Source organism: Tursiops truncatus, chromosome 6 (assembly GCF_011762595.2).
Source record: "Tursiops truncatus isolate mTurTru1 chromosome 6, mTurTru1.mat.Y, whole genome shotgun sequence".
NCBI lineage: Eukaryota > Metazoa > Chordata > Mammalia > Artiodactyla > Delphinidae > Tursiops > Tursiops truncatus.
This window is the reverse complement of record NC_047039.1, coordinates 58,979,712-58,998,930: the sequence shown is the minus strand read 5'-3', so window position 1 is coordinate 58,998,930 and position 19,219 is coordinate 58,979,712. Positions and strand designations below refer to the sequence as shown.

The 19,219-nt window shown below is 43.6% G+C and overlaps 1 non-coding gene and 2 pseudogenes across 1 annotated transcript; 2 read left to right on the top strand and 1 right to left on the bottom strand.

The window, feature by feature from the left end:
• The first annotated feature begins 4,291 nt into the window (after window positions 1–4,291).
• On the top strand, window positions 4,292–9,385 carry LOC109549908 (cell division control protein 42 homolog pseudogene; annotated as a pseudogene).
• On the top strand, window positions 9,248–9,411 carry LOC117312876 (U1 spliceosomal RNA). The gene has a single exon (XR_004527280.1). It is a non-coding gene; the product is annotated as a U1 spliceosomal RNA (small nuclear RNA).
• A 6,020-nt stretch (window positions 9,412–15,431) lies between these two features.
• Window positions 15,432–15,888, bottom strand: LOC101319179 (ubiquitin-conjugating enzyme E2 D2 pseudogene; annotated as a pseudogene).
• Between the last annotated feature and the right edge of the window lie 3,331 nt (window positions 15,889–19,219).

Below are 19,219 nucleotides of genomic sequence, written 5' to 3'. Positions count from 1 at the left end.
GATTCTCCTGGACCAGGGCTCGAACCCATGTCCCCTACATTGGCGGGCGGATTCGTAACCACTGTGCCACCAGGGAAGTCCCCACACATTTATTTTTAATTTAACAAGCTATAATACATTTGTAGCATTCCACACCCTTTTTTAGAGGGGAAAATTATATTATGTACTTTACATGTTAAAACAAGGTGCTTTCAGTTACACACGTTTAAATTTAGTATTTATTAAGTGCCTCCAGCTAGACTGAGATTCTTTATTTCAAGTTCTGCGATCCCTGGCCTTTAATTTAGGCTTCCTTTGAATAGTGTGGAATTACACTATTATATTTCCAATTACTGAAAAGTTAGCAAGGAGTTAAATTCATTAAAATATATGTGGAGAAGTCTTGGGTCCATTTAATGTGAAGATATGTCTTCCTTTTGCACATACCTTCTTTTGGCAATTAGCTGGGTACTCTAAATGCATCCTTTCTATGGTATGCCCTCTTAAAGGCTATAGGCTTTTGGTGATAATGCATCAAGTAATTAGTCATATATGTAGACAATTTAGTAGAAGATTCCTGTCATCAAATAGTTCCTGGCATCCCCAGAAGAAGGAAACGTGGAGGCTTGTGAGTCAGAACAGGGTGACTTTAACAGCAGCGTAAGGGAGTTGCTGAGGTTAATATGGGCTTTCATTTTTTTCCAATGGCCATGTTTTTACCATGGTTACATTTGTACTCCATGGTCTGTTGAAAGGATGTGGCCTGCTTAGGGCTTTCATAGGTACCCAACAAGGCAGTATTTACTCTTTGACCTGGGCAAGAGGACCCTGCACTGTAGTGGCCACCACATTTCAGAAACATGTTAAACTGCTAAGGCCTATAGGGGAGGAAAAAATTTTCTTTTCCTTCTAGGCATCTTAGGTTCTCTGGCTGGGGCCCTGTATTTAGACTGACAAGACAGACTAAGAGAAAAACAAAGAGTTTATTATTGGGCTTCCCTGGTGGTGCAGTGGTTAAGAATCCACCTGCCAATGCAGGGGACACGGGTTCGAGCCCTGGTCTGGGAATATCCCACATGCCGCGGAGCAATTATGCCCGTGTGCCACAACTACTGAGCCCGTGCTTTAGAGCCTGTGAGCCACAACTACTGAAGCCCGTGCCTAGAGCCCGTGCTCCAGAACAAGAGAAAACACCGCAGTGAGAAGCCGGCGCTCCACAACGAAGAGTAGCCCCCGCTGGCCACAACTAGAGAAAGCCTGTGTGCAGCAACGGAGACCCAATGCAACCATAAATAAATAAATAATAAATTTATTAAAAAATAGTTTATTAATGTATGCATCACACAAACACATGGGAGCAACTCGGAGATGAGAAACTCAAAAGAGTGTTAGAACTCGGCCTATGTAGCATCTTAAAAAAGAACAATAAATTTTTAGATAAATGACAAGGCAAAGGAAAAGACTTTTGAGTTTCTAGGGCAGCAAATTGTGGGAAGGCAAATATATGGGGGAACTAATGGCAGGTAAGATGTGTTATGGAGATTCCTCTGGTGCTGTCTCTGGGCTGAAAAAGCATCTAGAGTTGTCTCCAGTAATTAACTTTTGTCCTTCCTGGTAGAGAGAAGAGGGGGAACATGTTAATGAATTTATGTCCTGCTTTTAGGCAAATAGGGGGAGGGCAGAAAGCTTTCCTTATATCTGCTTTTTCTCAATTGTCTTCAGCAAAAAAAAATCCTGATGCCAAAGTGGCATATTTTGGGGTGGTATGTTCTGCTACCCTTTAGGCCCCAGGAGATAAACACCCCAGCATATCTCTAGCTGTGTGTCCTCAAAAGAAAATGACATTGTGTCCAAATGCTAAGAAGCCTCCTCGGTTGTGCATGGCCAACGTCATAGATGGATATTGCTTCAGAGACTGGAAAGGTTTTGAGTAGCAGAAGCACTTAAGTAGGAGAAGGTAACAAATTACTTTGTCACATCCTTTCAGATAGCATTAATGCAAGGGATTCTTACATAGCACAGTTACATTAACAGTGTGGAGAACTGATTTCTTGCTTCTCTTTATATTTCAATGAGTGGTTCCAGAATTACTCAGGAATTAGGTTATTAGCACAGTATCTGCAACAGCTGTGGCTGAGAAACAAGAATATTAAACAATTCATATTATCTTTAAAGTCCTTTGTATGAATGTCAAGACCTAATATACACAAAATATGATGCTGACTACTAACATTGGCAACTGGATGGACTACAAACACTAAAATCATATTAGTTTTATAACAATATTTAGTAAGGTTTAATTACATTTGCCAAAAATTAAGATTGTTTAACTCTAAATAATTTTGACTTAAAATCTTTATATTCTTTAATTATAACACATTTTGCCTTTTAATTTTGGAAGATAATTCGGAAAACATTAGAAGAAAAGTAACTTCTTAAAAATGTGTGAAAATAAGTAAAAAATGTTTACAGTAATTTAATTTACACTTGGGGAAAATATATTAAAATCTATACACTTAGAACACAATTACATTTTACATTTTTAGTCATTTAGGTCAGGGGTTGGCAAGCTTTTTCTGCCAAGCTCTAGATAATAAATAGTATTTTAAACTTTGTGGGTCAGTCTCTAGGACAACTACTCAACTCTGCTGTTATAGCTCAAAACCAGCCACAAACAATACATAAATAAATGGACATAGCTATATTGAAATGAAACTTTATTTACAAAAAGTTGGTAAACCAGATTTGGCCCATGGCTGTAGTTAGCTGACCCCTGATTTAGATTATTACTGTCAGTAGAACCTAAGTAATATTAAAGTATTAATTATAATAACATAATTAGTAATGCTAAATAAGGGCAAGAAAAATTAATATTACAGAATAAAAAAAGTTTATGAATTATGTGTCTTAATTTTATGAACCTTCCAAACATCAGCAGTCCATCAACGGAACATCTGAACAGGTGCAATATTAAAGAGAATCAGCAAAAAACTGAGAAAGAGCAGGAAGTGAAGTAGGAGAAAACCAAGAGAATGGGTGTCCTGGAAGTCAAGAAAGCATGTCAGGGAGAAGAAAGTGATCTATGGATTGATGGAGGGAAAAATCTAGTGAAATGGCTTTGAGGGATCATGGGAGATGAGTCATCTAGACAGTAATTATAGACATTTTATCCATGTCAGTATCATTATGTATATTACTGCTCCTCTAATCAGTCATGTCGCTTTGCCTCCTAAGTAGAGTTAAAGCCTGATATTGTATACTGTGTTAGGAATATTCCCAACTGTGTGCTAGTGTAGGGCAAATTCAGAAGTTTTGTGTATAAACAATATTTTTGTCTTATAACCATCAATATCACGTTCCTTTTATCCTCACTGCCCCTCAAAACAAAGAAAACACCTGGGACTAGAACCACTAGGTTTTCAAATAAGCTGAAATCAGAGTTTTGTAGCATTGAAATTGAGTCTTTTCACCAAAGTATAATATAGCTTGAAATAGGAAACAGCAATTAAGAGTCTGCCCAAATCCACTGACCAGCATTAGGACTGGGCTAATCTTTCTTAGTTGAGAACACTATAGAAGAAAGTCCCATTGGGCCTGGCAGTGAGATGCTTTCAGGCAGTTGAGAAAATCCAATTTACCTTTGCTGAACGTTTGCACGTTGTGCCATCTGCCTCTGGCAGCAGAGAAGACCTAAATTGCACACCCTGAAGGGTGTTTAAGTACAAAAACAAGGCTGCCTTTGACACAGTGAATGGAACCAGGGTGCACCTGCACTTCCAAATTTCTCAATTTCAGCCCAAGATGGGCTTGGTCCAAGCATTCCTGTGAATGTTCCTGTTCAGGTTTCCCATCTGAACGCTCACACCAGCAGGGACAGAAGATGCTCCACACTGGTGCCTCCAACACATGGCACTTGTGCTCCCTGAAGCTTACAACTCAGTCGTTGCTTAAGGGGCCTAAGCAAGGGCTTTTAAGCCCGCCCAGTACCTTCCCACTTGACAGAGGCTGTAGGGCCGTGAGCCTTAAGGGAGTCCCTTCACACGACGCGAGCTCTCGGATCCAGCGCAGCACCAAGGCCACGCCTCTTATGTCCCCGCTCCATATGCCCCGCGCGCGGGCACGGAAACCTATTTCCAAGGGAGGGCGTTGACTCCAGAGGTCTCTCCCCAAAGGCATCCCGCGGGTAATTGGGCATCAGTTCCTCTTTCCTGTCTGAGTGTCTCCCCGTTCTGTGACGACCAAGTCCCGCTCCAAAGTGCAAGAAGCTTCCGGGCTGTGGATTTAGCTTCTGTGCTGCGCGGAGCGGACCTGGAAGAATCGGAGTGGCTTAGGCAGTCAGTTGACCCACGTGACTCGCTTGGGCCCGGCTTAATGGTGCTCGCATTCCTTGGGTCACGTGAGGCCATGGGCAGTCTGGAGGATCGGCATCCAGCTCTTTATGCGCGTGCGCTGTCAATCTACTCCCCCACCCCCCACCCTGGAAAAATCTTTCAAATGGCATACTCGATACTGGTTCATTTTGTCCTGCTACCTTCCTCTCCGAGGTCGGGACACACAAGCCCAAGTTTTCTTCCTTCCCGGCGCCTGGTTCAGGTGAAGGATCTGGAACCAGGCAGTTAAGAGGTGCGGAGACCACTGGGACGTGGCAGTTTTCGTTCGTGTTCGCGTATGCTGCAGTATGCCTGCTGTCACGTTCAGCGAGCTGCGAACGCTGCAAGTCTGCCGGGTTTTTGTTTTGTTTTGTTTTTTAACATCTTTATTGGAGTATAATTGCTTTACCATGTTGTGTTAGTTTCTGCTGTATAACAAAGTGAATCAGCTATATGTATACATATAACCCCATATCCCCTCCCTCCGGCGTCTCCCTCCCACACTCCCTATCCCACCCCTCTAGGTGGTCACAAAGCACAGAGCTGATCTCCCTGTGCTATGCAGCTGCTTCCCACTAGCTATTTTACATTTGGTAGTGTATATATGTCCATGCTACTCTCTCACTTCCTCCCAGCTTACCCTTCTCCCTCCCCGTGTCCTTAAACAGAACTTTAAGAAGTTAGCCAAGATAAAATGAGAAACTGATTTAGACTTAGGTCCCAGATTTACAGTTTCAATGATTTAGGAGAATTCCTTGGTAGCCATACTGAGCCTCAGTTTTCACATTTGTAAAAGGGTGAGGATTTAAAAAACTGATACTTCTGGAAACGCCTGTCATTCTGATTGGATATTTTTAAAATGTTGACTGAAATTTAAATGGATAAATTATAAAAAGAAGATGACAAAAAGGCCTATTATCATTTCATTACCCAGATAAATCCTGGTGGTCCACTGATAGGAGAAGGGGCTTCTCTAAGTAGTTTTCTTCATCCTGATTTCTGGACACTCCCTTCTTTAATCTGCTTTTGGAGGCAGGGGGTGACATTTTGGCAAGTTTTTTTTTTTTTTTTAACATCTTTATTGGAGTATAATTGCTTTACAATGGTGTGTTAGTTTCTGCTATATAACAAAGTGAATCAGTTATACATATACATATATCCCCATATCTCTTCCCTCTTGTGTCTCCCTCCCTCCTGCCTGGGTTTTTGATCCCCAAGCTCGCAGTTCTCTGGAGGTCGGATGCCGGGGCCCAGCGGAGTGTTGGTGCGTGCGGAGGTCACTTGGTGCCAGACTCAGTCCTGTCCCTCGCCTCTTGGGCCCTTCTTTTTCTGAAACCACGATCCCTAGAGTTAGTTCCTCCAGGATATTCTGTAGACCCTGTGACCAGCTTTTTCATTTCTCCCTCCTGGGGCCAATACTTTCTACAGTGTCTACAGCCAAAATATCTCACCACCAGGAGGACCTTCACCACCAACTGGTCATTTAGGGACTCTTCCTCATTCGTGGAAATCCACAGGCCTTTTGCCACTTCTCTTTTCTGGTAGGCTATCTCTCAGGCTTAAGGTAGTGCAGGCCTCCCACCTGTAAAAAATGGGTCATTCCTATGGCCCTTAAGACAAATTACATTAAACTGACCCCCATCATTTTTTAGACTTTTAACCCTCCAGTTTAGTTTGTTCTTTCCTCATGGTCTTGATTACCAACCCATCTTGGGACCAGAAGAATTCATTCACCTTCACCTTTAAAAGGTGGAGGTTGGTTGGCACCTTTCCTCAGGCTGCGTTGTTAAAACACATGTTTCAAAATCAGGTATAACTTTTCCTTTGGTATTTAGGTTTAACAATTTTATGAAACAATATTTTTCTCTTTGAGCTGTCCTGGCATCATGCACTTCTGAACCAAATAATTCATATCTGATCCTTATATCAAAGGAATAGGTTTGGCATTAGCTTCAATGGTAGACTACCTCAAAGCCTGTCCTCTTTGAATGCTCTTCCTTGGACTTAAGCTGCTGCTGTGTGGAATCCCAAATAAACCCATATGGAGGAGAACTGAGGCTTCTGGCTAGCAGCCCCAGCTGAGTTTCCAGCTGGCATCTACCAACAACTGTCTGCCTTGAGAGGGAGGTCAGTTGGGCCTTCTTTCTTCCACGCCTCGGAGAATGGAGTCATTTTCAAGATGTAGTCTATGAGTGAGGTTTGGGAAAACAGATATTAGTTGGTATGTTGCAGTGAGATGGGAATGAATGACAAGCAGAAGTTGGCAGAAAGGGGGGGCTTCCCTTGTGGCGCAGTGGTTGAGAGTCCGCCTGCTGTTGCAGGGGACATGGGTTCATGCCCCGGTCCGGGAGGATCCCACATGCCGCAGAGCGGCTGGGCCCGTGAGCCATGGCCGCTGAGCCTGTGCATCCGGAACCTGTGCTCCGCAACGGGAGAGGCCACAACAGTGAGAGGCCCGTGTACCGAATTATATTTGGACTATTTCCAGTGGAGTAAAAAATATTTCAGCAATGCAGACAATTTGTGTTGTGAGTGATGGTGTTGTTGGTAAGATGTGTCTTGATATGCTATACAACAATAAGTTAATGTCTGAATACGTTCCATGGTTTCTGACAACTATGCAGTCAGTAACTGGTGAGAGCCATACAGTTATGGACTTTTTGATCCTGCAGGACAAGAAAGATTTGACAGAACAACCCCTCAGCTATCCACAAACATATATTTCTAGTCTTTTTCAGTGGTCTTCAGCCCTTATTTGGAAATGTGAAAGAAAAGTGGGTACTTGAGATAATTCACCATTGTTTGAAGACTCCTTATTTGTTGGAGCCAAAACTGATCTCAGAAATGTGATACCCTCTATTATCGAGAAGCTTGCCAAGAACACAGAAACCTCTCCCTCCGCAGACTGCTGAAATGCTGTTCTGTGACCTGAAGGCTGTCGAATACATGCAGTGTTCTGCATTCTCAGAGAAGAACCTAAAGTTTGCATTTGACAAAACACTACTGACTGCCTCGGAGACTCTGGAACCGAAGAAAAGCTGCAGGTGAGTGCTGCTTTGAACGTATCTCCAGAACTCTGCACCATTGGTGTTGTCATCAGACTAAAAGCAATGTTTAAATCAAATTAAAAATTAAGGCTCTGAGCCAAATTAATGGCTCTGAGCCATTTTTACAATTTAATTGTAAAAATGTATAATTTATATGATACGTTACTTTTTTGTGCTATGAATGCTTATAAAGTGTTAGAGAAAAGCTTTTTGATGTCCAAAGTGTTTCCTGTGTAAATAGTGTCTGTTGGTTGACAAATCTAAAGTTTCTGTGTTGATGGCATTATTGCAGTGTTAGCAGATGCTTGCCAGCAGGTGTGACTAGTAAACACTGACAATATAGAGGCTTCTTGCCAAAAAAACAAGTTTGGGGACAATGAAGGTGAATTTACCACACTGAAGTCCTCCAGCAGTCATAGAAAAAACCATGTCCTGTCCGACGTGTAACTCCTGCCAAAAGTTGACCTTATCTATGGTAAAAGAGGCCATACCATTGTGGCCCTTGAAACTTGTCTGTATTATCTTTTATTCAGTGAAAAGTTCACACACCCAAGTGGTTGTAACTGATACCTCTGAATGTATTGTGGGAACAGATGTGTTGCGTATGTATAATACTTCTCTTGATTATTAGGAATGTTCCCAGTGGGGAAATGACACAAATTAAACAGTGCTAGTGGGATGAGTATACAACTAGGAGCCCACCTGGATCTTTCAGCCCAGTTATGTGATACCAGTAGAGCAGGACAGGATGCCAGGCGAAGGGAGGAGAGGGGATGAGCAGATAACTATACTGACTATGGAAGTGGTAGTAAGAAGATACATAAGGAAACTATCTAGAAGGCTATACAGACTGCCCTCCTATTTCGACAGGCTAGTTCTAATGAGCCTTTTGAGCTTCAAATATCAGTGCTTGACAGTGCTTGCAGTAGACTGCATCTGTGGCACTAGGCAGTGGTGCCCACTAGGGTTTTGGACACAGCATTTTTCTAACACCACTGCCTGGTATACTCCATTTGAGGGGTAATTATTGGCCTGTTGTTGAGTGCTGGTGGACCCTGAGAAGCTAACTAAGCAATAGCACATGATGTTATTCTCTGACCTGCCCATTCTGGAATGGGTCAAAAATAAAAATGTCAACAAAGTGGGTATTGCCTAGAAAGCATGCATTATGAAATGGAAATGGTATATCCAGGAAAGAAGTAAGACTTGGTATATTACTTTTCTATTGCTGCTGTAACAAAGTACCACAAACTTAGTAGCTTAAAACAACACAAAATTATCTTACAGTTCTGAAAGCTAGAAGTCCAAAATGCATTTCAGTAGACTGAAATAAAGGTGTTGGCACAGCTGCCTTCCTTCTAGAGGTTCTAAGGAAGAATCAGTTTCCTTGCGTTTTCCAGTTTCTGGAGGGTCTTGGCTCATGACCCCTTCCTTACATCATTTCAGCCTCTTGCTTCCATCATTACATCTCCTACTTCCTCTTCTATAGTCAAATCTCCCTCTGGCCTCTTTCTGTTAAGGACACTTGTGATTACATTTAGGGCCCAAACAGCTAATCCCCATCTCAGGATCCCTAACTTGATCACATGTGCAAAATCCCTTTTACCACATAAATTAACACTCATAGGTTACAGGGATTAGAACCTGGAAATCTCTGGGGGCTGTTATTCAACCTACCACACTGGGCATTAGTGGAATCTCACAGCTACATAATTACTAGGAAGATGTGGCTATCTCAGATGCAGGATCTATGCTATCACCTTAGGCTTCTTGGGGGCCTGGGTACACTACAGCTCCTAAGGATGCCTAAGCCTCATGGATATGCCAGCTAAGTTAAAAGTCAATGGGGGTATACTTACCTGGCAGGGGAGACACCATGATCACGAAGGTGGTTTTCCCAGGGCGAGGCTTATCCATTGCACTCCGGATGTGCTGACCCCTGCGATTTCCCCAAATGTGGGAAACTCGACTGCATAATTTGTGGTAGTGGGGGACTGCGTTCGCGCTCTCCCCTGTTAAAAAAAAAAAAGAAAAAAAAAAAAAAAAAGTCAATGGGGCTGTGTAGGAAAGAGTTAACATAGCAGATCTGAGCCTGCTTATCCTTAGGAAGTTCTGCTTACAAGGTTGGCCTTTTGCCGGTGTCTGAGATGTGATTTGGAGAGGGTTCCCACCATCCACAGAACGATAAGAGTGGCTCATTGTACCTAAAATGTTTATACAACCAGTGTGGATTATGCTGGATACCTGCTTTCCTCCTGGGAGTCTGGAATTTTGGTATGTGTTAGGCAGAAGGTGCCTACATGACCACTCCCCCAATAAAGCCTTGGGCTCTAATGTGCTTGCTCCATGTGCCTTTTCTATCTGCTGTCTTGTTTTGTATCATTTCACAGTAATAAATCTTAGCTGTGAGTACAACTATATGCTGAACATTGTCCGTCCTCCTAGTAAATCATCAGACCTTGGGGGAGGGTGGTCTTGAGGACCCCTAACTCAGTTGGTGTCAGAAATGGGATTTGCTAGCCCAACTCTGACTCACTGAAATATGGCAAAAGCAGCTTGAGAAAAGTAAAGGTGAAGGAGTGAGGGATAACACATCTTTAGTATTAACTATGCTGGCTATTGAGTCATTCACGGGATGAAACAGCAGTATTTTCTGAGAGGTAGAAGTTACCTGTGGAATTTGAAAATGATAGATCCAACTCCGGGAGAGTTGGCTTGCTGGGTCTCCTGGCTGTTTCTGGCTGTGCTGGCTGAAGTGAGGGGCAAAAGTGCAGCCTGTGCTAAAATGTGCTAAAGTGAGGGGGAAAAGGTGATGCCTTTTTGTATTTTGTTCTCTCCTTCATGTGGGAGGAGAAGGGCCCCAAAATTCCCAAAGGTGAGTTTGGATGACCCAGAAATACTAAAAGTTTGTATTGCTCTTTTTTCCAAGTGGAAGGAAAAAAAAGTTAGGTCAGTTCCCACGGCTGCAGCAGAGCAAACCAGAGGGGGAAAAGGAAAGAAAACACTAGGCCATTTCTTTAGCCTAGTTACCATCACTGGTACAGTAGCCCTATCCTCCCTCTCCTGCCCCCAATTCCAGCTGCAAGGCTTCCTTGGTAGCTCTAATGTTAATCCTGTAAATGTTAAATTTACTGGTAGAGGGTTGAGTAAATTTCCATTTAAAGGTTGAGGGGGGTGCGCTGTGTTGAAATAGCTTTGTGCTTTGCGGCTTTTGCATCTGGAGGTAGGATAAAAATTGATGGAAAATATTATATGCTTATAATTTCATAAATGCTACAGGGATCATCTCAGTCAGGGAAAGCTGCAAAGAAAAAGTGTTAGTGGGACACAGAAATAAATACTTGCTTTTTGCCATTGGTGGGTGGATTGAAATTTTTTTTTCTTTTTTGAGTGTTGAAAACAAAGCCAGTCTCTGTAACTGATGATATTTGTTATACTTTTTGCCTATTGTAACTTCTGGAAAAAAATGAAACAACATGGAAAGAGAGGCACTCTCCAGATAGAAATACACTTTTGGAGTTTTACAAAGCAGATTTGAGTCGCTAATGAGCTTTTCTAAAATCAGATGTCTGATCCATAAAGCCTGATGATTTTCCAGCCTGATGTGCATATTTTTGGGTGGGTCTGTTTGGACTCTAAGGCTGACAAGATAAAAAGGGTGTCATAAAGCCTCACTTGTCAGTTGGACTTGGAACATGGCTCTCTGGCCTTGTAGTATCTGGGCTTTGAATATGCTGCTAAAGAAAAGCTGCTGGCTTTTTTGGAATCCTGACGCTTAATTGCCTAGACCTGACTCTAAGCTGAAACCTGGTCTGGGCTATTTCAGCCTCAGCACTAGCTGTGCCAAACTAAAAGCTGACGAATTTCTGCTCAAAAAATAAAACTTAGGTTCTGGAATAGTTACACATTTAAGACACTTCTCTGTGGGCTAAATTGTGGAAACATCATGGATGCTGCCTGGACCATCTGGGTCACAAATGCCCACAGAAAAGAGCTTATTTCTGATGGGGCCGTGTGAGATTGAGCTGCTGATCAGCTCTATATTTCTGATACAGAGATTGAATGCATTCCTAATAGGATTCCTGCAAAAGCTAGGGAGTGTGACACCTTCACCCACTACTAACAAGTCAGACTCGACCCCATTTCAGGGTCGTCTCACTGCTGTTGACTTGTATTCAGCTTTCTAAATTAGTTGCAGTTTGCAATGGCGGTCTGATAGCCTGACTCCATGCCCCTCACCTTTTTCCTGGTATACACACCTTAGTAAGGCAGTTTGATTATTAAATGCAGCTGTCCCCGGAAAGGGACTGATCTTTTCTAGGCTGCTCCCTGGATAAATGATTAGGACAAAAGGCATGGCAGGTTATTAAGCCCAATATAATTATCTTTTAAAAATTTAAGATTTCATTCTGACCCATTTCGAATATGATGGGTCTTTCTGGTTAAATTATACAAAAATGTTTTTCTGTGAAAATGCTTTTATGCCTTTTGCATACAACTTTTCCAGGTGAATGGTCTAGATGAGAGTAGGGGATAATTGAAAAAATGTTGTTATCATTGCTGAACAGGACACAACTGATTTTGTAATGATGCAGGAAAAAGTAAAACCCCAGCACCTGGGGATGGGGAGGCAGGGGGGGAAGGGCATTAATGATCTTTGTTTTTCAGAACTGTTCCTTTCAAGCTGGGAGTTCTCTGAATTAAACTGGTTGCTGAGCCTAGGCTCACACCTTACCAGCACTGAGATGGCAGGGGGTGACCCCAGCACTTGCTTGCAGAACACCTATAGATGTTGTCCACACTAGTGAAGCTGTTGAACTGATGTTATAGACAAGTAAAACTGTTTGGAACTGACTTGCCTCAGGCAGTCCCTCTGAAATCAAGGACTGAACTGCATAATTTGGACTGGACTGAGAACCCAGAGTGGGAGGTCTGACAGTACAAGGCCACATGGGGCCCTGATAGCCTGTGCTGCCTGACTAATGTATGTCCTGCTTGGCATGCCCCAACATTTGTGAACTCTTTGTTTCTATGGTTACCACTTGCAATCTCTGGGACTGTACTTGTCTGTGTGCCCCAACTATCATACTGCCTCAGCCCTGGAAAGCTTTCAGGTCAGCTTCAACTTTGTGGCTGTGCCTGAATTGATGCCTTGGGCTAGGTTAAAAAAAAAAAAAAGTTAATCAGAAGCTTAAGGATGATATCAACTGGCTTTTTCAGATAGATCTGTATAGTTAGTGGTACTTGTTTTAATTGGCTAAGTAAAGGACCCCGAAAGGGCATAACTGAGATCAGTACTGCAGGCTGCTCTCACCCTGCTGCAGGAGGTCCTACTGATAATACTTTTGCTGTAAAGATGCCTTGGCCAAGGGCCAAGAGCCTGCTTATCAGTGGAAAGTCCTGCTTACAGGTTGGCCTGGTGTCTAGGATGTGTTTTGGGGAGGGTTCCCACCATTCACAGAACTGATGAGAGTGGTTCATTGTACTTAAACTGTTTGTACAACCAGTGCGGTTTATGCTAGATACCTGCTTTCCTCCTGGGAGTCTGGAATTTTGGTATGTGTTAGGCAGAATGTGCCTATATGACCAGCTCCCAATAAAAGCCTTGGGCACTGTCTCTAATGAGCTTCCCCAGGAGGTAATATTTCACATGTGTTGGCACAACTTGTTGATGGGGGAATTAAGCTGTCCTGTGTGACTCTACTGGGAGAGGACTCTTGGAAGCTTGTGCCTGGTTTTCTCTAGGCTTTGCACCATATGCCTTTTTCGTTTGCCGACTTTGTTTTGTATCCTTTCACTGTAATGAATCTTAGCTGTGCGTACAACTATGTGCTGAATTTTGTCAGTCCTCCTAGCGAATCACTGAACCTGGGGTGTGGTCTTGGGGCCCTCTATACAGGAATGTACTGGAATGGTACAGCTGTGCAGCTTTAAAGAAAACTGTAAAACTATGCATGGAAAAGGGAACTCTGCTCATTGAGCATAGTTTAAGTTGTGATGTTTGCTCTAAAAATGCCTCCCGAAATATGCCTTGTTGCATTTTCATTGACTCATGGCATTTTCATTGACTTATGGCTAGCAGTGTAGTCTGGTACTTGGCAGCAGGAAAGTTGGATGATCAAGTCTCAGCTCAGAGGGGCCAAACGGGGCATAAGATTGCACAAGACCCATGCACTCTGTGACCTGTGTGAATGCCTATGGAAAAGGACTCTTGGAGGAGGAACATCGATGGAAGCAAGCTGATTTGACCTGAGCTTCCCAGGTAAGGACCATAGCCACCTGAATATACTATTGCACAGGGCAGCAATCCATCTACAAGTCAGAACCGGGCCTAAAAATAAGCTCCAGTGATTCCAGCACCTGAGGCAAAGGAAGCCTGGCACACATACCCAAACTGCCAACTACGCAGTCAAGTAGCAAAGGGAATTTGGGTTCCCATAGTCTGGGGCACTGGACCTGGCTGGTCTTGGCACGAGGACTGTGTAATTAACTCATTCACTCTTTTCCTCCCAAGTCTACCTCCTGGGATACTGGGATACTGGAGTTTGTGTGTATCAAAGAAGAGCCAGGAGGTGGGAGATTCTAACTCCATGTCCTTTTGCTGCCCAGCTAAGCTTGCTAGATTTGGGCGGTTATGGATAATGATGATAATGATCATGGATGTGAGATGACAACTCTAAAGTGCTTCTGGTGTTGCCCACATATCAGAGGACTGTAGATGTTCTAGGTGGTATAAGGAAGAAGCTACTGAGCCACCTAGGAACAAGTCTGGGCATATGGTGTGACTAAGACATGGGGACAACTGGCGAAAGGGTGACATGATTGCTGTGGGGACTGATGCCAAGCACTTGGGTGTGGTAGCTAGCACAGGACAACCTTAACTGCTGGGGAGGGATAGGACTGGGGCCATTCATCTCTTTCAGCTCTGATCTGCAGAGCATCTGGCTAGTTTGTCTGTTTGTTTGTTTGTTTATGTAATGACTGTAGTAATCAGCTTATTACACAGATTAATCATTCTTGAACGTTCAAGCTCCAGAGGAGCAATTGGGTCTTTAAATATACACAAGTATTTCCATTGAATGAATTTTTCACCCTTACATCCAGATAGACCTAAGCAGTTAAAAACATAAGAAAAATAAGAGCTATTAGCTATGTATTAACTGAGAAACCACATACAAACCAAAGAATATGGAAGAGAGAAAGAGGGGCTGAAGGACGAAGGTTGAAGGGTGGGGAGATGTAAAAGAGTTGGAAACAAAGCCCATCACACTTTACTTACTAATAGCTCCAATCCATTTAAATGTTGACCAGTTAAACTTAGACCTTAAAATACAGGATGTAGGTAGAGTTTAATCTGATTGGTCATAACTTTCACCTAAATCGTTAAGTCCTTCGGAATAAAATGAATACAGAAACAGCTTCATGTTCTTCACCTTGCTTTTCATAACTGTTTTGAGTTTAATGGGATTTCACTTAAAAAACAATCTCCTACAGGTCAGTGGAGCTTTCCTTCCCCATCCAAGCACACACCATACCCATCACCCCTCACTCTGCCGTTATCCAAATTTAAGTCAATAAGGAAAGCTTTTAGTCTCACACCTAGGTTATGCCTGGAGAACTGGCTTGTCACACACACACTTCTCTGCTAGGAGACAATGTTGGTACCGAAGTACAGTATTTCTAGTTTGTTGTTCCAAGTATGTACAACACGCAACACTGCTGTATCAGGTAAACGTGCACAGGGGAAGGTGAGGCCTGGGCTCATAGAAAGCAGTCAAGTGGAAATCAAAAGGACTTTCTTTCAGAGTTCCCCTATCTTTATTTGCAGAGGTTATCCAATAATTTCTTTAATTACATCGCATACTTCTGTGTCCCTTCCCGAGCTTTTTTTTTTTTTTTGCGGTACGCGGGCCCCTCACTGCTGTGGCCTCTCCCGTTGTGGAGCACAGGCTCCGGACGCGCAGGCCCAGCGGCCATGGCTCACAGGACCAGCCGCTCCGCGGCAGGTACGGGGCACGAACCCGTGTCCCCTGCATCGGCAGGCGGACTCTCAACCACTGCGCCACCAGGGAAGCCTCCGAGCTATTCTGTTGTACTTTTCTCTATCTGTTCTGTAGATCCGAGCAATCTCAGGCACTAAAGGATCATCCGGATTGGGATCACACAACAGAGAACAGATGGACAAAAGTACTCCTGAAACAGTGCTGGAGACCACTTTGACCGTAGAATATCAAGACAAATGCTGCCATTACTGTTAATATTTGGATGATAAAGTCTTGTTGTAAATGCAACCTTAGGTGGTTTGAATAGGTAATCTGTTGGGAAATGAATTGTCAAGAAAAATACTCCACCCTGATAGGGACTGTCATTTGGCCTCATTATTGTAGCTTGCCAATGGAACATATCATCTCCAACGGGACCTGCTGAACACGGTGCTGGGGGGGCTCCCGCGCCAGGTCGTGCAATTCCTTGTGGATTCTCTTCAAAGCCATCGCGGGAGGCGGGTGGAGGCGGCCCCCCAGGGCGGGAACAGGGGCAGGGGAGGGACGGGGAAGGGGAGAGGGCGCGCGAGGCTGCCTCGGTGATCGCGGGTCGGCAGGAGAAGATGGGGAGTTCCGGAGCGCGGCTCCGGCGGGACGGACTTGGAGCCGTGGCCCACTCGGCTCCTGAGCCTGCCGCAGAGGTCACCGCATCACCCGGCGGCTGCCCCTTTATGCGCTGCCGCCGTCGCCGCTGCCGCCGTCGCCACCGCCGCCGCCACCGCGGTAGCTGGCTCTTCCGTCTAGGCTCAGCGCCGCCTCCTCAGCCGCCGCGGATCCCTCCGCCAGGGAGCAAAAGCCCAGACCTCGGGCTCGGCCGGCGCCTCTGGGTCGGACGGTCGAAGGGACTGCTTGCTGCAGGGGGACCGAGGGACGCGCGGGCGGGCGGCCTGGCTAGTTTTTAAGGCAGACTGTCACTTCCAACTTGACCATTGGCCGATAGGGAATCTTAATCTAAGACCTCTCAGAAACTTCCCAGCAGCTGCTGACTGCAGGAGTTAACAGCTGCCACGCCAGACAGTAGAACAAGATCAACTTTCTCGAACCCGATCCGATTTCTTTTTACCTATTCACAGCCCTATTCACAGACTATAGCAATTGCTCTAAGTTTAATCGATTGTTGTATCTCTGTTCCCTAGGACAAATTAAAAGGATTTGTATAACTAGGATATCTGATGGGGTGGCCTATGTTTCTAAAGAGAGTTCTTGACTGGTGATGTGAAAGGTTAGGGGGTGAAGTTGTAGGGAAGCTGCTCTGTGCAGTTGTCCTTGCAAATATCCATATAGGCCACATGGACAAGGCTTCACCTCAGGAGACCTAAGTCTTGGTAAAATGCCCCATAATCCTCTCAGAACATGAGAGAATGGGAGGCTTGGGAGGAGCTGCTACAAGGCCATTTCTCACCCTCCTTTTTATCTTTGCTCGAGGCTGTTATGAGACAATTTCTTACTGCCTCCCAGATTCTGGTAAGATATAAGGGCTTCTGCCTTGAAACTCCTCTCTCCCCCACACTTTAGGGTACAGCTGCATGCCATAAAATTGCTTAGCAGGAAATACTCAAACTGCTTAGTATAAAACTGTTTCCTGGGAATTCCCTGGTAGTCCAGTGGCTAAGACTCCATGCTCCCAATGCAGGGGGCCCGGGTTTGATCCCTGGTCAGGGAACTAGATCCCACATGCCACAACTAAGAGTTTGCTTGTCACAACTCAAAAGATCCCACATGCTGCAACGAAGATCCCGCGTGCTGCAACTAAGACCCAGCGCGGCCAAATAAATAAATAAATGTTAATAAATAAATAAATAAAACTGGTTCCTCAGAACCAGAGCTCCTTATCACCCGTGTTGCCTTGTTATCTGACCCCTTTTGCTTTAGTGCTGTCTTGTGGGGCAGAGGACACAGGGAGCTGGCACCTTTGCGGATCTTGCTATTGCTGTCTATGGAAATAATAAACTGCCTGACTACAAAGGACTAGTTATTTCTTTAGCAGCTGAATGTCTCAGCCTTGCATGAGGGCAAGGACAAATGCTCTGCACACACCCTTGGCCCGTAAGTATGGATTTCTTTCTTCTCCCGACTCAGTTTAAATACTAGTTAAATTTGAGTATGTTAGAAAAGTGATCAGGACTAGTTTTTGGTTTTATTGTTACAAAAATTTTTGTGTTTGGAAGTAAGGCATGTTCATGATGCCTTTGTAACAGATGAATTCTGGGCTTGAACTGTTGAGCCTAGAACCACTGGTTCCTGTCTGGAGAGTAATCTGGGACCCCTTAGTGTTTTATTTTTCTGTTTTGGTGGTATGTGTGAAATTGTTGTTGTTTTTTAATCTTTTTGTTGTTGTTGTTTGTTTGTTTTTTAATTCATTAATAAGTGAACAGCCTTTGGAGGGGAGGAGGACAGATTGAGTCCATATTGTACTTCCTAGATCTAGTTTAGAAAACATACTCCCCACCTGGTACTCTTAGGAATTGCAAATACCTCACTTAATAACATACTTCTTCAAAAAATTTGCCTTTTCTCTTCCACCCATGAATAGGTCTGGTATTTGATGAAACTCGTGAAAGTGGGTGAACCTAACTTGCCCCTCTTCTCTAGGATGCAGTGAATGCATATGTGACTGTGACTTTTCAGGTAATTTGTCATTTCCTTATTTCTTTGAAGTTAACTTCTAACTCCTTTTATTGATAATGAAGAAAAATATTGCACTTTTTGAAATATACCAATTGAATTGAATGCATAATTTAAATAGTTTTTCCTTGTCAAAAAAAAGTAGACGTAGCAACCAATCTGTGTTTCCCATGTATACTTATATTATCATTATCTCCAATTTATGGAGAAGGAAACCGAGGCTTACAGAAGCTCTGTGTGATCACATTTCCACAATTCACAGTGAGTAGAACTGAGACTTGAACTCAGGTCTGTCTGACGTCAAGTCATTCCCTTAACCACTCTGCTCTACTACAGGAAATTACAAATGAACCTCAAAGGAGCTCATAATTTGACAGGGCATTTGAGGGAGGCCCAAGTAAGACATAATTATGAGGCAGGGCCTCCATTTGATTTATGTTGGCAGTTATGACCTAGGGCAGGCTTATAGTAGGGGTTCAAAAACTATGTGTTGAAAATAAATGATAGACATTAGTACCAGTATTCTGAGGAGCTGGTACATTCACCTCTGAGTGGACATATCATAATGTAGGGGCAGGAGGGAAACCCAGAACAGAAGCTCAGTAGAAGCAGGACACCAAGGTCAAATGGAGAAACCCTAGAAATAATCTCCTGCAGATGTGTTGACACAGGTTTTAAATCTCCCTGTGCAGATTTAAATGTCTTTCTTTCTTCTCGTTTAAAAACATTTTTTAGGTCTGAGAACTTAAGATCAGCCTTCAGGCAGCCCATTCCACTCCACTCGAGTGCCCACCATTTCCCTCCCTCCAGCCTCTACGTCTGTGTTGATGCTCTACTGAATGTCTGTTTCCTGCCTCTCAATCTCTTACAATTCTTCTATCCTACAATGCACATACATAAAGTTTCTATTTCTTAAAACTGCAATAAATCACTTTCAAAAATAAAAATAGTAACAGATACTACCTCTCCCACCTGCTATTTTTAGAGGCAAACAGACCAGGGTTCAACCCTAGATTTTGCTGCTTCCTAACTGGAAACTTGCCTTGGTTACTTATTCTCCTCAAGACTCAGTTACCTCTCCTGAAAAGTGGGAATTTTTTTTTTTTTAACGTCTAACAGGGTAAAAAGTGATATGAAATTAAATCATGCATGTCGG